We start from the raw sequence: 20,531 nt of genomic DNA on the forward strand, positions 1-20,531 counted from the left end.
CCTTGAAATACAGAAGACAGGGTTGGTCAGAGGAGAAAACAACAGACTGGGATATGTAGAGACACACTGCAGAAAAAGGGGCAAGTATTGAAGAGCTTCTCCAAACTGAGAGGAAGAGGCAGGAAGAGAATCAGGAGGACCCCAGGCAGCCATTATTCAGTGCTTCTGTCTGGAAAACTGCAAAGGGTCTACCTTTTCACTCCGCTTTGCTTGCCCAGCAGCAGATAGAACTGTTATCTTTTTAAAGTCAAAAACAGTAACTACCATGGCTGCAAGATGGGAGCAGCAGAGCAGGACATTTGATAGCTGTCAATACTCAGAAGAAGGAGGAAATCTCCATGACAGGAACTTCCAGATCAGTGCCTGGTGTGCCTCACAAAACAGAAGGATATCTTGCCTTCAGAGTCACTGCTGGCAGGGTGTACCAAGAGAGTCTATTAATAAAACAGAATGAACTTGAAATCTTAGCAATTATATACTCAATGTTGTAATAAAACAGAAACTCAAATGTACTGACCTTGAAAAGGTGCAATTATAGAATATATTTGGGAAAGAAATGATGGAGCTAAAATTTTCTCACAATGCAACAATAAGAAAACCCTGATAGGTAATACATAAACAGAAATATGCTAAGAAAATATAACTAATACATAGGATTTTCATCACTTATGTAATTAGGGTTAAAGGAGAAAATAAAAGAGATAAAAAGGAAACACACGTATGTGTGTGTATGTGTGTGTCCAAAACGGAAATAAAAAATAAGCCGCCTCGTATTGGAAACGCTCCAAGAGGCTCTGCAGGATGAAAGAAAATAGCTCAGTGCAATCCCCAAACTCTAAAAATAAGAAAAAGAACAACAAAAGCCCGTAGAGAGAAACAGAAGGACTGATACTAGAGACCCTCACAGCTACACTAGCTGTAGAGACACAATGGAAGTTTAGAGGGAAATAATTTTGGTTGAAAATTCAGCAATCCAATTATTACATAAATGTGAGAGCAAGATAAAACATTTTTATGCTAAGACATTTAAGGATTCATAGAGCATACTACCCAAGAAATAAAAATGAAATAATGTCTCTCATTTGTGTGTATATACATGATATACTGTGATGTTACATAATCAACTATGCAATGTGTCATCATATAGTTATATAATATGTAATAATATTATGTAATCACAAATGATTATTGGAGTATATAAATCAATAAACGGACATTTTCTCAGTAAAATACAATAGTTAAAATGTAATCATGAACAGAGAAAGCAATCAAAGATATGTTTAAATTTATGCAAACATGCATTTTATGTATGTTGGAGGATATGTTGGAAGGTATGTTTCCTCCACACCCCAAGGATGGAGAAACTGGGGTAAAGTAAAATATTTTTGCCTTTTTTGCATGCAGATAAAAAATGTGTCTACATACAAGAAAAACTGTTAAATGTGAATGATAAGATTTAAGAGTACACTGTAAGAATAAATACTGCATATATATTTAACATTTGTGTTTACACGTGTTATATGGTGTTCAATTTCTAGAAAACAATAATGCATGCTGTTTCATTTTCAAAATATTAGAAGAAAGTAGAAAGTAAGAAAAAAATTCATTCCAATAAAAAGAAGAAAAGTGAAAACATGAGGAACATGATTATTATAATGGAAATGGAATAAATTTTCCCATTAAAATGCATAGACATTCTGTTTGAGTTAAAAATAATTGAGCTATCATGGTTTTATAACAAACCCAATTTTTAAAAAAGAACTTAGACATGTAGAAAATAATCGAATAGAAACGGTATATCATGAAAACGTTAATAAAGTAGAGTAGCATTAATGAGATAAAATTAGAATTCATTGACAAAAACACATCAGCTTAAGTAAATAGGAATATTTCATATTGAAAAGTTTGGCACACTAATTTTTTCTGGTCAATGGAAATAAAAGTTAGTTCAATGAACACGTGAATAAAATAGATATCTTTCTAAAATATGATCAAAAAAATCCCTACAAGGATATATAGCAATATTCACAGAAATGCATGCATATGAGTGTTAGAAAGCAAAATATATATGTATATATTGCTATGATACTGCAATTTTAAAAACTTTATGAGAATATGGAAATTAGTATTAATAAACTGGTAAATCTATATAAAATGAGTAATTAGAGAATACAAATGGCTGTTTGGTTTAATAATAGAAGTCACACCAGATACCTTTGATGAAATAGTATAGCATTCAAAATCAAGCCTTAAATATTTTTCAAGATCAGTCTTTTAAGTGAGTATTTAGTCCATCCGGAAAAAAAGGTATAAAAGCTATGAACACAGGGCTGGGCTTGGTGGCTCACGGCTGTAATCCCAGCACTTCGCGGGGCCGCGGCTGGCGGATCACAAGGTCCGGAGATGGAGACCATCCCGGCTAACCCGGTGAAACCCCGTCTCCACTAAAAATACAAAAAAATTAGCCAGGCATGGTGGCGGGCACCTGTAGTCCCAGCTACTCGGGAGGCTGAGGCAGGAGAATGGCGTGAATCCGGGAGGCAGAGCTTGCAGTGAGCGGAGATCGGGCCACTGCACTCCAGCCTGGGCAACAGAGGGAGACTCCGTCTCAAAAAAAAGAACATAGAAAATGGAATACAATTATAGAAGAGTATTTTTACCCTAAGGTCAAACACTGACAAGTGTGTCATGAAAAAGGAAAATAGGAAAATTATCATCTGAACTTATATATAAAATATTTTTATATATAAAATAAATTTTTATAAAATAATTTGTATAACTTTAAAAAATCAAGGTGAATTAACAGACTATACATAATGACAGTCATTTTCTCTTTAATTCAAGGAATTTTCATATTTTGAGATCTGTTCAAATAAAGTCATAACTATTTGAAAGATAACGTAGGCTCATTCTAATATTTCAAGTAAAAGTAATTCATAACTTTGCCAAAACTTGATCAAAAGTCTTTGTAAATACATGGAAACTGCTTTTACTTGTACAGAACTTCTTCCATAAAAGTTATTAATGATTGAACATATTACCATGTTTTTGATAGTGTTCTCATAAGTACTGGAAACAGAATGCTTTTTTTTTTTTTTTTTTTTTTTAAGATTTATTGTTTTTCTTTTTTTTTTTTTTTAATTTATTTATTATTATTAAACTTCAAGTTGTAGGGTACATGTGCACAACGTGCAGGTTTGCTACATATGTATACTTGTGCCATGTTGGTGTGCTGCACCCATCAACTCGTCATTTACATCAGGTATAACTCCCAATGCAATCCCTCCCCCTCCCCCCTCCCCATGATAGGCCCCGGTGTGTGATGTTCCCCTTCCAATGCTATTTATCACTTATATCTGCAATTACATTAAGAAACACACTACTGAAATACCAATGCATTTGTTATAAAAATAGATAAAATAATTCTATAATTCTTATAAAACTACAATAGACTAAAAATATTTTGTATTTTTAGTAGACATGAGGTTTCCAGGATTGTCCAGGATGGTCTCTATCTCTTGACCTTGTGATCTGCCCACCCCAGCCTCCCAAAGTGCTGGGATTACAGGCATGAGCCACCATGCCCAGCCATATCACACTTTTGCATTCCAAAATATATTGTAAGGCTATTGCTATCAAAACAGTGTGGTACTGACATGAAAACAGACATATGGATTAATAAAATGGACTAGAGAGACTAGAAATAAAATTGTACATCTAGGGTCAACTGATCTTCTGTAAGAATGCCAACAACACATAATAGAGCAAGAATAGTTTCTTCAAAAACTTGTGCTGGGAAAACTGAATACGCACTTGCAGAGGAATGTAACTAGACCTTCATCTCACACAATATGTAAAAATCAGCTCAAAATGCATTAAAGGTTTACTCATAAAACTTGACACAGTAATACTCCTGGATGAAGATGCAGGCAAAAAGTTTCTTGGCATTGATCTGGGAGATATACATATATATATTTGGCTATTACCCTGAAAGCACAGGAAACAAAAGCAAAAGTGGGCAAACAAGATTGCATCAAACAAAAATGCTCCTGCACAGCAAAAGAAGCACATTTTTTCACTCTTGGAAACAATCCATAGTGAAAATACAACCTACTGAATGGAAGAAAATATTGGCAAACAATCCATCTGATATGGCATTAACACCTAAAATACACAGGCAAGTCATACAACTCAATAGCAAAAAATAAAAGAGAAAAATAGTCACCTGATTAAAAGTAGGAAAACAAGTTGAATAGATGTTTTTTTCAAAAGAAGACATAAAAGTGGCCATCTAGTAAATAAAAATATGCTCCATATTACAAATAACCAAGGAAATGCAAATCAAAACTAAAATGAGATAACGTCTGACACCTATTAGAATACCTACTGTTAGAAAGATGAACCATAACAAGTGTCAACGATATAGAAAAAATGAATCCTTGTACGTTGTTATGGAGAATGTAAATTTGTACACTCATTATGGAAAATATGTAACACATGTGTTCATTGACTATCATATCATTGATACTGCTTTCAGTCAACAGTAGGCCATTAGCAGTTAAGATTTTAGGGAGTGGAAAGTTAAAGAGGATTTTTGACTGTACGAGATGTTGCTGCGAATAACCTTTGCATCAAATATATATAAAATATATATATTTCCTATATTCTTAAAATTATATTGTTATTTCTCTAATAAAATTATATTATTATATATTATGTGTAAACAATGGAATATTATTTAGCCTTATAAAAGAAGGAAATTCTGCCATTCGCTGCAACATTGAACACTAAGCAAACTTAAATAACCCAAAAGCAAAAAGAAAAATACTGCATGATCTCATGTATACATTAAAATCTAAAATAGTTAAACTCATAGAAACAGAAAGCGGGATGGTATTTACCAGGGGCTGAAATGGTGGGGGGCCGGGAGCCGGGGGAAATTGGGAGGTGTTGGTCAAGGAGTACAAAGCTTCAAAGATGCAAGATGAGTAAGTTTCGGCGATCTGCTGATCAACAATGTAACTGTAGCTAACAAGACTGTAGTATATTTGAAATTCACTAAAAGGGTAGATCTTACCATACTCACCACGCACACACACAAAATAAAATGAAAACTATATCAGGTAATAAATATGTTAATTAGCTTGATTTTGACTATTTCACAATGTATACACATATCAAATCATCAAGGCATACAGCTTAATTACATAACTTTTTTAAATTGTCAACTATACCTCAATAAAGCTAGGAGAAAAGAAAGTTATAATGAATATAGTACTTAATAATCATGACAATATCATGATTTATTTGTAAAGTGTGTGTTCAGAAAGTACTGAGATACAGCACTGAGACAACCAATTCTTGAAGAAACTAAAACATAAAAGAAAAGAATGATCATGTCTTTTCTCTTCTGTTTAAATTTTTTAACAACCTGCAGGATAATAAGAAAGAGTTGGCTTAGGAGGTCTACACATAATTTTGTAAAGGTGACATTTAACACCAGGCTGTACAGAATATAGAGCTTGGCAAGATACATGGAATGAAGCAGAGGATCAGAGGAAAATGAAGAGCAGATGAGAAGAAAGGGCTATTCCTGAATTCAATGACAATTTCTCCAGACGTAATCACTCATTAGATAAGTGTTCTTCTGGAAAGCAATAGTAAATATAGGGACATGTAGTAGACGGAGCTTTTGCAGCTCTAAGGCTCCGTTTGCATGAGTAGATAATAAACATTCACCTCACTATATGGTTTTACAGCTTACAAGGAAGTAAGCAAAGAAAGTTAGAGAAAAAAACTTAGCTTTTCTCCCAATGTAGTCATAGATCTTTCCAATAAAAAAAAAATCACCTAGTCAATGAATATTTTATAGCAAGAGAATATTTATAAGGTGATATTCAACCTGCTTCCTATCAAATGCAAAATAAATTATAAAATATTTCCCATAGGTAGAAAGTTGAAAATGTTAACAATCCATCTATTGTAAGATTTTATTCTGTATTGTAGGAGAATTGACTTCAATATATTTCAGAGTTGTGTGTGAATTGTGAGACATGGTACAAGCACAAACGCCTCAAGCTATAGAATTGATGACAATATTCTTAAATATCAAAAAACAGCCTGAAATATCATGGATAATTTATAGAACAATACAAAGGCCATATTCTGGACCATAAAAGCCTCAATGCATTTAAAAGAATTCAAGTTATCTTATGTATTTTCTTTAACCACAGTAAAAATAATTTACAATCTAATAAAAGAAAGATATCTAGATAATCCCTAAGTATTTGCAAACAAAATAATATACCTTTATATAATCCAAAATTAAAGAAAAAAGTAAAGGATAAATTAAAATGTATTTTGAAATGAAGGAAAATGTAACCCATGGCATAATCAAATTTCCAGAAATTGGCAAAGCAATATTTTGGGGAATATTAATAAGCATGACATATTAGACAAAAGAAACCTCTTAAATCAATAACTTCAAACTTCAGTAAAGCAGAAAAAATCAAAAGCTACACTCAAAATAAGGAGGAAAAATGATTATGATCAGGAAAAAATAAACTAGAATACAGAAAAATAATAGAACATCTTTGAAATGAAAAGATGAATATTTGCAAAAATAATAAAATAGATAACCTTATAATGAGACTGATCAGAATAAAAAGGAGAGAAAAAAACTACTGCTATGAAGAATGAAATATGTGATATGACCATAGATTAATGGAATAAGAAGATGTCATTAACTTCATAGCAATCAATTTAAAATTTTAGATAAAATTGGCAAATTTTCTAAAATATACATAAATTCAAAGCTTGATCAAGAAAAACTAGATAGGCCGGGCGCGGTGGCTCAAGCCTGTAATCCCAGCCCTTTGGGAGGCCGAGGCGGGCGGATCATGAGGTCAGGAGCTTGAGACCCTCCTGGCTAACATAGTGAAACCCCGTCTCTGCTAAAAAAAATACAAAAAAATTGGCCGGGCGTGGTGGCGGGCCCCTGTAGTCCTGGCTGCTCGGGAGGCTGAGGCAGGAGAATGGCGTGAATCCGGGAGGCGGAGCTTGCAGTGAGCCGAGATTGCGCCACTGCACTCCAACCTGGGCGACAGAGCGAGACTCAGTCTCAAAAAAAAAAAAGGAAAACTAGATAACCTGAGTATTCTTATATCTATTACAAAAATTTTACTATTTTCCCACAAAGAAATGTCCTAACCTAGATGGCTTTTGTGATTAATTCTACTAAAAACTGATGAAAGAAGATATACCAATTATATATAAACTCTACCAGAAAATTAATCAGGAGGAATCTCTGCTGTGTTCATGAGTACACTGTTACCCTAATACCATTAGCAAATTCATTTTAAGAACAGAAGACTACATCAAATATCCTGCATGAACAAAGCTAAAAATCCTCTAAATACAATTTTCATAAATTCAATACCTCAGTATATAAAAATGATGAAACATAATGAATAAGTGTTATATCAGGAATACAAGTTGGGTGAACATTCAAGAATCAACATACAAAAATCACTATTTGAAACGTCTAAATAAGAAAAAATAGGCCCATTGCCGTGGCCAGTAATCCCAGCACTTTGGGAAGCAAAGGCAGGCAGACCCCTTGAGCTCAGGAGTTTGAGAGACCAGCCTGGCCAACATGGTGAAACCCTGTTTCTACTAAAACTACAAAAGCTAACCAGGTGTGGTAGCATTTTCCTGTAATCCCACCTACTACTCGGGTGGCTAAGGCAGGAGAATTGCTTGGACTCTGAAGGCAGAAGTTGCAGTGAACCGTTATCATGCCACTGCACTCCTGTACTCCGGTCTGGGCAGCAGAGAGAGTCTCTGTCTCAAAATAAAAAGAGAAGAAAAGAAATGAAAAGAAACGAAAAGAAGAAAAGAGAAAAGAAGAAGGAATAGGAAGAAGGGAAGGAAGGAAGGAAGGAAGGAAGGAAGGAAGGAAGGAAGGAAGGAAGGAAGGAAGGAAGGAAGGGAGGGAGGGAGGGAGGGAGGGAGGGAGGGAGGGAGGGAGGGAGGAAGTAAGGGAGGGAGGAAGGATGGAAGTAAGGGAGGGAGGAAGGATGGAAGGAAGGAAGGTGGGGGGTAGGGAGGAAAGGGGAGGGAGGGGAGGGAGGGAAGGATAAAAGCAAAATAAAAGAATTTGACAAAATCCAACATCTATTTTAAATAAAAACTAGCAAAAGAAGGAATAGAAACTTCCTCAACTTGATAAAGGGCATAAAACAAAACACTGAACATTTTCCATCTAAGTTCAGTAATGAGGCAAAGCTATATGCACTCGTCATTTCTACTCAACATTGTGTTGAAAGTTTTAGAAAGAGAATTTAGGAAAGAAAAAGAAATAAAAGGGATTCATATCTGAAAGAAATAATGAAACCATCTCATTTCCAAATGATATGATAATTCATGTAAAAGTCCATGGAATCTACCAAAAAAAAAAAAAATCAATTAATGACAGTATGTGAGTGTAGCAAAATTACAGGACATAATATTAATATGCAAAATTGAATTACATTTTTGTATACCAGCAAAAACCAGAACTTGATTGTTCTAGCCTGAGATTTGGTTCTGATGCTACAAACTTTATGGATGTCGGTCACGGCATCTTCATCTGTAAAACACATCTTCCCTGTCTAATAGGCAGGGTAGTTGAGAAGATGGAAAGGAATGATGGCTGTGAATATGTTCTATAAATTATAAAGTGCTGTGCAAATACTGACAGTTATTATACTCATAAAAAGCTTATGCACTAATGAGAAAGTTAAAAGAAAAAGACCTAGTTATTCTTACAGGGATGTATTTTGCATAACTACAAAATGTATTTATGGGTAGGAAAAAATGGAAAATATAAATCAAAAACTTATTTTTGTATTCATTAGATGTTTTTCTTTTTTTTTTTTTTGAGACAGAGTCTCACTCTGTTGCCCAGGCTGGAGTGCAGTGGCATGATCTCAGCTCACTGCAACCTCTACCTCCTGGGTTCAAGTCATTCTCCTGTCTCTGCTTCCTGAGTAGCTGGGATTACAGGCACTTGGCTAATTTTTGTATTTTTAGTAGAGACAGTGTTTCACCATGTTGACCAGGCTGGTCTTGAACTCCTGACCTCAGGTGATCCTCCCGTCTTGGCCTCCCAAAGTGCTGGGATTACAGGTGTGAGCCACCATGCCTGGCCCATTAGATGTTTTTCTAACTATGTAATGTTTAGTATTGACAATGTAGCAACACATTAAAAATTTATCGTCTTCATGTTAAAAAAAACCACTTACAATAGCATCAAAGTATGAAATAATTGGGAATAAATATGATCAAAAGTGACCTGAAATATCCTTAAGCTGAAAACTAAAAAAAAAAAAAAAAAACTAATGACAGAAATATTAAAATCCCTAAATAAAACAAGAGATATAACTTTTCATGAGTCAGACATTATTGTGTCTAGTCTCCTCAGGTTTGTTTATGGTTTTCATAGAATAGATGTTAAAATCACAAAAAGACTTTTTAGTAGAAATTAACAAGGTGATTCAAAAATTTACATGAATATTCAAAGGCCTCAGAATTGTCAGAACATCTTTGAAGTAGAACCAAGCTGAAGAACTAACATTACCTGGCATTAAGCATTATCGTAATGCTGCAGTTATTAAGAGATTGTGATTTTATCTAGGGATAGAAAACAAGATCATTTCAGAAGAATCGAGAACTTGAAACACAACAAACACATTTGAACAACAGATTCTTGACAAATATAGAGCAATTTGTTCATTCAATAAATTGTGCAGGAACAGTTACAATTAATATGCCCCAAAATGAATTTGTTCCTTTTTTTTTTTAATGAGTAGATGTCCTGAAAGAAACTAAGATAAATAATATTACCTTTCAATATTCCTGGCCATTGTAATAGGCTGCTACTCCTAACTCATGCCTTTATTAATTCTTGCATTAAATTATATATGTATACATTATATTCATTTCATATAGTAGGCTTGAAAGTTCTGATACCTGGATTGTGTGTATTTATACTTATGTTTGTTGTAGTTACTGCTAACTTACTTATCGCTATTTCTTTCCTTTAGTATATTGCAATTCATTTTAAAAATCTTTATTGAGAGCTTATATTTATGGGAACTCAGTGGCAATTATGCGTGCCTGAAACTTCCGTAATATGCATATGTGTGCTTTTATATGTGTGTGTGTGTGTTTTGGACCATGAAAATAGTAGAAAAGCAGGTCCCAGGCTATTTTGAGGGTCAACCGATGGAATAACTTTTCAGGGAATTTCCTCATTTTTTTTCTTTAAAGAAAGATAAAACTGAGATAAGAATGTAACCATTTGATAGTTGTTCGGTGAAATGTATTTTTCCCACTGTACCCAATTTTCTGTGTTATAGTCTAAGAGGTATGGTCTTTAATCCTTCGAACTTTGCCTTAATCATTTTTTTGTGGTCTAAAATTCTAATCTACTTTGATTCATAGCTATGTCTGTGCTATATAGCAGATTCAAAACTTTATTACCTTTATAACTTTGTGTTCCAGGCTGACTTTTTTGTTTTGTTTTGTTTTGAGACGGAGTCTCGCTCTGTCGCCCAGGCTGGAGTGCAGTGGCGCGATCTCGGCTCACTGCAAGCTCTGCCTCCCGGGTTCACGCCATTCTGCTGCCTCAGCCTCCCGAGTAGCTGGGACTACAGGTGCCCGCCACCTCGCCCGGCTAATTTTTTTGTGTTTTAGTGGAGACGGGGTTTCACTGTGTTAGCCAGGATGGTCTCGAATTTCTGACCTCGTGAATCACCTGTCTCGGCCTCCCAAAGTGCTGGGATTACAGGCGAGAACCACCGTGCCTGGCCCATGCTGGCTTTTGACTTCAGATCTTTTCTCTGAATTACCTTCAGATCATCTACTTGTTTAAAAATATTTGTAAAATTAAATATTATATATAGGTGTTTTATGAGGTGAGGAGTCACAATATGGATTAAAATAGAATTCAATAAAACATTTTCTTAAATTAAATCATCAATTTAGACACTTTTTTTAGTTTGCTTTGTTTTGTTTGGTTTTGTTTGGTTTTGAAACGGAGTCTTGCTGTGTCCCCAGACTGGAATGCAGTGGCGGGATCTCGACTCACTGCAACCTCCGCCTCCCAAGTTCAAGCGATTCTGCTGCCTCAGCCTCCCCAGTAGCCGGGACTACAGGCGCACGCCAACCCGCTGAGCTAATTTTTGTATTTTTAGTAGAGACAGGGTGTCACCATATTGGCCAGGATGGTCTTGATCTCTTGACCTCATGATCCGCCTGCCTCCACCTCCCAAAGTGCTGAGATTACAGGCATGAGCCACCGAGCCCGCCCTTAGACACAAGTTTTTTATAACTAAGGCAAGAAAACAAAGATCAATTATCCTGCTAAATGATTTGTTATAAAATCAATGTAGAAACTACGAATTCTGGCATTGTTTCAGATACATTTCAAACTATGATAATAATTGCCACACAAATTCGATTCACTGGATTGAATTTTTTTTTACACTAGTACAAATGGAGTCTTTACTTTGAAGCATGAAACAAAGAATAAAAGTTTAAATAAAACTGAATATTTCCATACACTTACACTATGTGACATTATGTTTGATATTGCATTTGAAGTTATTTTAAGACAAATTGTTCTTAAAAGTAGGTCGAAATATTCCTGAAATCAGAAGTTTTAATGCACTGAAGCTAATAAACACATTTTGAATGTATAATTTCTCTTGACAGCAAATTGGAATACTTAAGATTTTTGGAAGCTAATTGCACTCTCATTTAGTTTAATGAACATTTTCAGTAGCAATATTATGATTCATGTTTCTTTGGGAAAGAACAGCTTGATACTTATGAAGTGTTTAGTTGTTCTGTGCAAGACATGTGGCTACTTTGGGAATTTTTTTTAACAATTAGCTCAGTCTTACATTAGCAATTATTTCTTTAAAAAATTTAATCCTATATTAAGCATATGTTAGTAATGCTTGGGATAATGAAACTGGTTTTCAACACCATCACTATCCTAAGAAAAATATTACACGAATTCTTTTTTGTTACTAGCAAGATTCCTCTGGAAATAATTGACTAGCCATATGACCAATTAATGAAGAAAGAGGGGAGGGGAACCTCTCTAAAACTCTTTACACAATTGTTTTTGTCATTTGTAAAATATCTGATTTTATGTAAGTGAACTATCATTAATATTAAATAGTTTTAGGAAAGACAGTGTTTCATTTCTAACCCTTTCCAGTTTGCACCCAATTGAGTGACAGATGTATAAATAACAATGTCGTCAAATTTACTATTAATCGGTCATCTTGGTGAGTGTGGCTCTTACCTGTTTCTAAGTTTGTATGAACTGAATTAGATAAATGTCCCCACAATGCTCTGGCACACCCGAATATCTGCTCATTATTACCCCACTGGGAAAAACTGTCCCAGTAAGGAACCAGTGTAAAGCCCCACCTTTTCCACATAGCGTAAAATTATGAACTACACTTCGAGTTCTTTCCATCACTGAGCTCACTGACGCAGAAGCCTAATACCATCCATGCCACATTAACAAATGGATGCTACTTTCAAAGCCATTCGTTCTCATTGCCAATTATTCATTTAAAAACTTGTAATATTAAATTTGAATTATTAATTTAGGGAGCTATTTATCAGAATCAAACTAAACCATTTTTGTTTATAAATATTCATCTCAGATTCAGCATCAGTATTAGTCTTAAATGAACTTTTTTACCTTAGAATAGTTCTACATTTATGAAAAATGAAAAAAAGATGGCAGAGTCCCCATATATACTAACCACAGTTTTTATTATTCTAAATGTCTTATATTAGTACTGTATATGTCTTGTACTAGTACTTTTATCACAACTGTATATGTCTTACGCTAGTACTAAATGTCTTATGCTAGTACTTTTGTCCCAACTAATGAGAAGATACTGGTAATTATTAGTAATTAAAGTCTATACTTCAGATAGTTTTCATTTTTTACTGAACCTCTTTATTCTTTTCTTACTGTTCCAGCCATAGTGCCACATTTCATTTGCTCATCACCCTTAGGCTTCTCTTGGCTATGACATTTTCTTTGTTTTTCACGAATTTGAGCATTTTGAGTGGTGCTGGTCAGTTATTTTACAGAACATTCTTCACTTAGGTTAGCCAGATGTTTTCCATTAATTAAGCAGGGGTTTTAAGTTATCAGGAAGAAGATAAGAGATGCAGAGTGCCATGCTAGTCACTTCCTATCAAGGAATCAACATGACTTATAAAACGTGGTCACAGTCAACACAGCTTAATGTTGATGTTAACAGTGGTTGCCTGGCTGAGGTAGTATTTGTCAGGTTTCTCTAACATAATGTTACACTTTGACACATTTCCCCCCTTTTTCAAGGGGAAAATGTGTGGTTTTTGGAAAGAAGTCACTGTGCAGCTCATATTTCTTAAATAATAGACAGTTACATTCCAAGGAGTAATTATATTTGGAATTATTTAGTATGGGAGATCCATTTATTTCCTCTTGTTAATGTTTTGATGCAATCCTTTATTTACATCAATATAGATTCATGGATATTTGTTTTATATTGTGGTTAATAATTCAGTACTTTACTATTTATATTGTGGCTCAAATTTTCTCCTTTGGACATTGAAAGCTCTTTCAGTTGGTACCTGTGTCCCTTTGACATATCTCCATTATTGTGGATTTTTGAGCACCTCCTTACTATCTGACACTATAAGATGCTCTGGAGTCATGTTATAAATTCTCTGTCCAGCCCTAGATTCTTCTATTTCTCCAAAAAGTCGCAGTTTATTTTATTAGAGAATAGTGTTTGAAACCAATTCAGGTTGCTGGGTGTGTTCATGGCTACTGAAACAACTGTTCAGTCCCATCATGCACATATGGTTTCAAAATCATTAACCCTTCCCTCTGCAGAAAATAACTTTATAATGGGAGTCCAGTATTTTTTCTTTTTTCTTTTCTTTTTTTTTTTTACTTTGCTCTTACAGTATTCATTCATACCCAAAGTTATCAAAGTCAACACCTTTTCTGTCTTTCTCCTTTATTGTGGTTGTTTCATTTATTTGTAATAGTTAGGTTCTTTTATCACATTCTGCACTCCATCTTCAGATCCCTCAGACTCATAAATGTCTTTGTTTTTGCTTATATGCATTCAGCACTCATTCTTTGTGCTGTAAATTATTATAGGTTTTGGCACTGGCATAGTATTGACTACCTACCATAATAAGACAAAATATTTTCAGGGCCTTAAAGTTTCCTTGTGCTCTACATATTAAATACAACCACCTCAACAAAAACAATATATAACATAACACCAGTTTTAAAAAACAACCCCTTTCAACCACTACTCTGTTTACCATCTTCATAGTTTTACCCTTTCCAGAATGTCATACAGTCAGAAACACACATTATATAGCTTTTTGAGCCTAGCTTCTTTTACTTAACTATGTGCATTTAAGATTTATCCTTGCTTTTGTGTGATTTAATAGCTCAAACTCTTATTTCTAAATCTTATTCCATTATATGGATGTGCCTTCTTGTTCTATTTATTAATATAAATGTGTTTTATTGCTGTTTAAAACAAGGTAACCATACACTTTTAAGAAAATAGATTCTTTAGCCACTTAGAAAATATTAATTAATAGGAGAAGATAGTTTTAATCTTAAATACATGTGTTACTTATTTTATACTCCATATGTCTAGAGAAAAAATATATAAATTAATCATCTTTCTAATTTAATATGTACTATTTGTAATAAATTACATGTTTGGTAGACAGAGATGAAATTAAAATATATATACTGAACCAATTGTTGCATTAATCTAACAGAGTAATAAGTATACTTTAATAATTCTATATCCATTTTTCTTAATATATATCAATGCTCTTATTTTCTCAATAAACAATTATATAATCACATACTTCTATATGTGCACATAATATGTAATGTAAGATGATACAGTTTTCTTAATTAACCAAATTACACCATACACAATTTGGAATAAACTAAAAATAATACTTTTACTTTATTTTGAGAAAAGTTAAGCATCTTTAGCACTACTTAAGCACATTTGCTCTGATAAGTTATTTGCTAAAAAATTAGATTAAAAATTAGATAAAGATTTGAGTGCATTGTTTCATTACAGAAGCTAACTTTTACCTATGTGCTTGGTGTATTTTATATATATGTGTGTGTGTTTATATATAGAGAGAGAGCGAGAGTCTCGTTGTAACTGCCTTTTTTACTTTCTTTCAAATGTTTGGCATTTTTATCAAGGCAATTGTTTTTTAAATAGACTATACTAGGTAATAGATATATTAAATCCCTTGTTCAAAATTTAGCAAATGGTTCATTATGCATACATAAGGAAGAGTTGAGAATACAAAGATGTCTGTAAAGTAATCGCAGCTTTTGAAAAGCCAAAGTAATAATGGGAAAAAACAAGGAAGTAAGAGATAAAAAACAGTTTAAGGGAGCAGTCTATGCCATGAAACATAAAAATTTAAATACATGTATAAAAGTAAGTCTATATTAATTAAATATATAAATTAACCTATGAACATTGTTATAGATATATAATTATGTAATCATATATGCACTAATAATTTGCAACCTTTTCTTTTTTTCCCTCTTGTATAATATGTGTAAGTGGGCCCGAAAAAGTTTAATTAACCAAAAATGAAACAGATAGCCCTTATTACTCATGATTACTTTTTAGTATGATCTTATATGTATGATTCCTTTTACTATATGGATATTTTGGATTCATTTTTTATTTTAATTAGAGTTTGGGACAAGTTTCAGATAATTTTGTTGTTTCTAACACACCCTAACCTTAGTCCCTAGGCATCAACTCTCTTACTATTTCTTCAGTAAAAGCATATATCCTCACGCCTACAAGAGACACAAATTCCAATGCTTTTTTTTTTTTGAGACAGAGTCTCGCTCTGTCGCCCAGGCTGAAGTGCAGTGGTGCGATCTCGGCTCACTGCAAGCTCCGCCTCCCGGGTTCATGCCATTCTCCTGCCTCAGCCTCCTGAGTAGCTGGGACTACAGGCGCCCGCCACCTCACCCAGCTAATTTTTTGTATTTTTAGTAGAGACAGCATTCCACCATGTTAGCCAGGATGGTCTGGATCTCCTGAGATCGAGATCCATCCGCTTCGGCCTCCCAAAGTGCTGGGATTATGAGCCACTGCCTCCAGCCTAATACTGGATTTTAAACTACATGTTTTAATAGTAATTCCAGTTGTATGGAAGATTATATTAAAAAGACACTCTATGTTAACATTATATATATATATTCACTATATCACTAACACACTATTAATTTGTATATATTCACTTAATTAAATGGCCACTAAATGCTTAAATTATTTGCCTAGTTGTAAATATTTTCACATTGTCTGTAGAATATTTTATCTCATATTTTGTTCACACACCAAAAGTATCCGTTATGCTATTAAAATTCTCTAAGGCCCTATAATTCCTATTTTTGTCTGATAACAGCTGCTTACTATATTCTAGTTTATAGTCTCCTTCAGGATTTTGAAAAAAAAAGCTTAATTATCTATCTTCTTACAATTTCAATTACTCAATTTTATTGATATATATTATTTTTTAATTTATTTTTATGTTTTATTTTTATTTTTGAGACGGAGCCTTGCTCTGTGCCCCAGACTTCAGTGCAGTGGCATGATCTCGGCTCACTGCAGCCTCTGCTTCCCGGGTTCCAGCGATTCTCCTGCCTGAGCCTCCCGGGTAGCTGGGATTACCGGCCTGGGCCACCACACCTGCTAATTTTTGTATTTTCAGTAGACAGGGTTTGACCGTGTTGGCCAGGCTGGTCTCGAATGCCTGACCTCAGGTGATCTGCCCGCCTCGACCTCCCAAAGTGCTGGGATTACAGGCATGAGCCACAGGGCCCGGCTATTAATTTGTTTTTAATGAGACAGAGTCTCGCTCTGTCACCCAGGTTGGAGTGCAGTGGGTGTTCTCAGCTCACTGTAACATCCGCCTTCCGGGTTCAAGCGATTCTCCTGCCTCAGCCTCCTGAGTGATAGCTGGGATGACAGGGGCCCACCACCACGCCCAGCTAATTTTTGTATTTTTTTTGCAGAGATGGGGGTTTCACCATGTTGGCCAAGCTGGTCTTGTCACTCTTGACATCGAGTGATCCGCCTGCCTCAGCCTCCGCCCTCCTCGGCCTCCCGCCTAAGCCACCGTGTCTGGCTGACTTCTATATGTTAATCTACATCCATTTATGTGCTATTTGACAAAAAGAAAAGAAAAATCAAAACAACAATGTGCCTCACAGTAATTCCTATTTTGAAAATACTTTTGAAAATATACATTGTTTATATTTACAGTTATGAAATCGGTGGGATTATAATTTCAGCACAAACTAGGTCAATCCTTCTTCCTAGGTATCAACTTAAACCTCAAAATTACTTCACATTCACTTTTACTTCCTTCCCAAATAATATGAAAAGTGATCAGAGCTAATCTTTTTAAGGCTTACAAGAAACAGTCGGAATACAACTAGTAGACCAGATTATTACCTGTGAAAAAAAGACTATCAAGTTAATGCTGCAATGAAAATCATAAGGAATCACAAATGGAAAAAATGAAATCACAAATGAAAATATAACACTTTTGAAAACTTTTCCATAACATTTTTCACATTAAATTTGGCAAATATTTCTTATACATATATATTATCACTCTTAGCAGTGCTCATTTAGCTTTCTCATTTTCTCAGTCATTTTCAAGTAACCTTCTAGTAACTTTTGAAGGAAATAATTTCATTGAAGGATAACATATAGAGTAAAAAGTGCACAAATCTTACGCACAGTCCTATGAACTTTTACTTGGTGAACACACCAATGTAAGCTTCACTCAGATCAAGAATACTGGCGGGGTGCGGTGGCTCAGACCTTTAATTCAGCATTTTGGGAGGTCGAGGTGGGTGAATCACGTGAGGTCAGGAGTTCGAGATCAGCTTGGCCAACATGGCAAAACCCCGTCTTTATAAACAATACACAAATTAGCTGGGCGTGGTGGCACCAGTGCCTATAGTTCCAGCTACTCAGAAGGCTGAAACAGGGGAATGAATCACTTGACCACGGAAGGCGGAGGCTTCAGTGAGGCGAGATCGCGATCACGCCACTGCACTCCAGCCTCCAGCCTAAAATAAATAAATAAAAATATATATACATATACATATATATATACACATATACATACACATATGTGTATGTATATCGTCAGAACCTTAAGAGCTTAAGTGTCACTTCCTTGTACCACTGCCTGCACCCTCACCCCCTGAAAAGTTTACTGATATTCTTTCATCTGGCACAATTAGAAAGGGAGAAGTTAAAACTACTGACCTGCAATTGATTTACCTCCCAAATACCACTAAGCAGCTCCTAACAGAAAGAAAAGAAGGGAATCAATTTGGCATAAACTCCTTTATTTTACATAACTAAACTTATGGGTACATTAGCTAACACTATTTCCTAGGAAAATGAAACTTAACTGTGGAATGCCTGAGAAAGGCTGACCCTAAGCATTGCTTATAGATAGTAAGTACAGAATTTATCAGTTAAAGAAAACTTCACAGAAACAGTGATGGACAATGGAGATCTCTCAGACTAAATGTTCTTCTGTTGTGGATGTAAAATCACAAAACCTAGGTGGAATCAAATACTTGTTATCGAGTTACCTTACTTGGCAAGAAGTTAATGCTAAAATAAGATTTATTTAACTAAAAAATAAAAAAGAAATAAAATTTGTGTGGAAAAAGAATGTGTGTTCTTTATTTCCTATGTTGATAAAAAATGAGGAAATTAATTATATCTAACCAATTAGATGTTTTGAGTATTAAATTTTTTAAGATATGTAAAGCTCTTAGAACTTTCCAAGAACGGTAATTTTTGTTAATGTATTGTATGTAATATTTGCTTGTTTATGCAAGATGATGAAGCGAGTGATATTTATAGAAAAATAACATTAAAGAAAACTAAAAAAATAGTAAATAGTCATCACTGAGAATATGGCTGTTTTATTTTGTTTCTATACTTGTCTCCATATTACTTTTTCCTATCAATTTCTTTTTTCTAGAACCTTCTGTATCACATAATTTCTGACAAAGATAACTATTTGAAAAATTACGTAATAAAATGGGAAATACTAGAATAATTGTATTATTTTAATTGATGTAAGCTAGGACCACCCACTTGGGAACTAGTCATTTTCTAGTCTCTTTTGACAAATTTTTCTCCTATCTATATATCCTTAGGGCAAAAACATGTAAAGTGTGTGATGTATCCACCTGTTAGCTCTGCTGTTCCATAAGCTACTTAATGCCAGCCAACTTCAGTGTTTTGTAATTGGTTATTTATTGGATGCAACCTAGATAGACAAGTAAAACAAGAGAGAGCAAACTAAATTGCATTATTTTAGTGCTTCTTTTTTTAACATAAAAGTGAGGGAAATTAATACAACTAAACAAACAGTAATATCTGTAAGTGATGCAAACATGAACATTTTACCCCTCAGTGATGGAGCAAATCCTCTTACAAAGATGAGGAAGATGGAGCATAGTGTTCCTGAGCTTCCCCTTTCAAATATAATCAGATTGGATTCCGTGCTGGCCTTACACTTTCTATCTCTGCAATGTTAATACAGCTACCGTGCCTGCATAGACATTTTTCAGTTTTGCAATATAAATAAAATAGCAATTACCACATAGAATGACTTAAAAGTTTGCAGACAAGCCAAGAATGTGGTACTTGGGAATGGTACTTGGTTAATATTCAGTAAATGTAACTTCAACCAATATTATTGTGGTTCAGTTAATAAGAGAAATAGTTTTCATTTTTTAAATCTAGTATTGGATGAAGGTTTTACCTAATGTTTATAGGACTTCACCAATGTATAAGTATCCTAAAATATAAAAACATATTAATTAGCTACTTGACAGTTCTTTACTATTTTTGGCCAGACATTTTAATAATCTTTAAACATCAGATAGTGATTTCCTATATTGTCTTTAGAACACCAAAAGCAAAGCCATGTCAAGGAATACATTCGATTTTCTTCTGGGATTTGATAGTGGGGACATGTCTAGGGGCAATAAGAAAAAGTCAAGTTTTAATTTTGAAGAATATTTTCACTTGACAATTTAAAATTTCTACTTAATTGTTTTCAAACAGTTGTTATGTGCTTAACCATAATTGTATTATGAATATGTTAATGTGCATTTCAATAAAATGTGAAAACACAATGTATTTTTGAAACAGCAAATGTGGGAATAATCCGAGTTGCTACGGCATACACGTGTCCTTTAGTGGTCTGACTTATACCACCATGATTAAGGCATCCGGAGAAATAGCTATCAATATTTTCCTTATGATATATTCACTAATCATTACTTTACTCATCCAACTGATATCATATCATCATTTGCAATATACATATTT

The sequence above is a fragment of the Chlorocebus sabaeus genome, chromosome 3 (assembly GCF_047675955.1).
Source record: "Chlorocebus sabaeus isolate Y175 chromosome 3, mChlSab1.0.hap1, whole genome shotgun sequence".
NCBI classification, from domain to species: domain Eukaryota; kingdom Metazoa; phylum Chordata; class Mammalia; order Primates; family Cercopithecidae; genus Chlorocebus; species Chlorocebus sabaeus.